The following is a 2,210-nucleotide window of genomic DNA, read 5'->3' as shown; positions in this document are numbered from 1 at the left end:
AATTGATTTAAATATGTATAATAAATGGTGTAAGTATGTATACTAAATGGTATAACTATGTGTAATAATGGTATAACAATGTATAATAAATGATATAAATATGTATAATAAATGGTGTAAGTATGTATACTAAATGGTATAACTATGTGTAATAATGGTATAACAATGTATAACAAATGATATAAATATGTATAATAAATGGTATAACTATGTATAATAAATGATATAAATATTTATAATAAATGACATAAATATTTATAATAAATGGTATAACTGTGTATAATAAATGGTGTAAGTATGTTTACTAAATGGTATAACTGTGTATAATAAATGATATTAATATGTATAATAATTGTACAACAAAGTATACTAAATGGTTTAACTATGTATAATAAATGAGATATATATGTATAGTAAATGTTTTAAATATTTACAAAAAATGATATAAATGTGTATATTAAATTATATAAATATGTATAATAATGGTATAAATATGTATAGTAAATGGTATAAATGAATAAAAACCTTATAACACGAAAGCTTTCGAAAGGTGGACCTTTCTTCTTCAGGGTTCTTAGGGATTTTTTTTTAATTTCAATCAAGTCTTCTTGAGTCTACATGTTTTTCTAACATCGTGAATATAATAAATGGTATAAATATGTATAATAAATGGTGTAGATATGTATAATAAATGATATGAATATGTATAATAAATGGTATAACTGTGAAAATAATTGATATAAATATGTACAATAAATGATATAGATATGTACAATAAATGATATAGATATGTACAATAAATGATATAGATATGTACAATAAATGATAAATATGTACAATAAATGATATAGATATGTACAATAAATGGAGTAAGTATGTATACTACATTGTATAACTATGTATAATAAATGATATAAATATGTACAATAAATGGAGCAAGTATGTATACTAAATTGTATAACTATGTATAATAAATGATATAAATATTTATAATAAATGATATAAATATGTATAATAAATGGTATAACTTTGTATAATAAATGTTATATCTATGTATACTAAATGGTATAACTATGTATAATAAATGATATAAATATATTTAATAAATGGTATAACTATGTATACTAAATGATATAAATATGTATAATAAATGGTATAACTTTGTATAATTAATGTTATATGTATGTATACTAAATGGTATAACTATGTATAATAAATGATATAAATATATTTAATAAATGGTATAACTATGTATAACTAATGTTATATGTATGTATACTAAATGGTATAACTACGTATAATAAATGATATAGATATATTTAATAAATAGGTATAACTATGTATACTAAATGAGATAAATATGTATAATAAATGGTATAAATATGTCTAATAAATGTTTTAAATATACATAATAAATGGTAAAGATATGTAAATGTGATAATTTTCTATCGTTTTTGTCAAGGTGTTTGGATCATCAGAGTACTCTTCTGCATGTTTTTCATCAAACAAATCCTTTAGTTCGTAAACACTGGGGGAGGTGAATTTCTTTATTCAGAGTTTTTCCGAATGTTCACAATGTTTATATATATATATATATATTGCTTGATTAATGCGCATTTGCTTTCTCTGCAACTTCCGGGAATATTTTCTGTCCAATGAATGTAAAAAAGTAAAGTTAAAGATTACAGAAAGTAATCTCTTTGTCTAGGAAAACTTGACCTTTTTGCGGGTTTTCATAGTTGCTGATTAGCTTCGTGAATTTGGTAATGGAATGACCACTTCATATGGATGTAGCTGGAATGCCCACACTTTGCCCTAAGCACTCCACTTTTGAGAATTAAAAAAAAATGAAGAAACGCAGAACGTCACCATTCGTAGGTAACTGTGAACCTTTCTTTGGCTGCACCTGAAAACAATAAAGGAAAACAGCTTTTAATATTTAGTTAAATATCTGCTAGCTTGTCACATACATGATAAGCTTGACCTAACTTGACTTGACATAACCACACATGATCTGATTAAAACCTATGACTTTAAATGACCTGAATTGACTTGAAATGATGTAGCTTAGCTTGACATGGCCTGTATGGAATGACTCGTATTGAATACATTTATTTTGACTGTTTATTACTTTCACCTTCTATTTATACTTTTTATTTACTTATACCCACATTTATTTCATTAATTGATATTTTAAATACTTATAGCAT

This window comes from Limulus polyphemus, unplaced genomic scaffold (genome assembly GCF_000517525.1).
Source record: "Limulus polyphemus unplaced genomic scaffold, Limulus_polyphemus-2.1.2 Scaffold1627, whole genome shotgun sequence".
In the NCBI taxonomy this organism is placed as follows: Eukaryota; Metazoa; Arthropoda; class Merostomata; order Xiphosura; family Limulidae; genus Limulus; species Limulus polyphemus.
Note: the sequence above shows the minus strand (reverse complement) of the source record.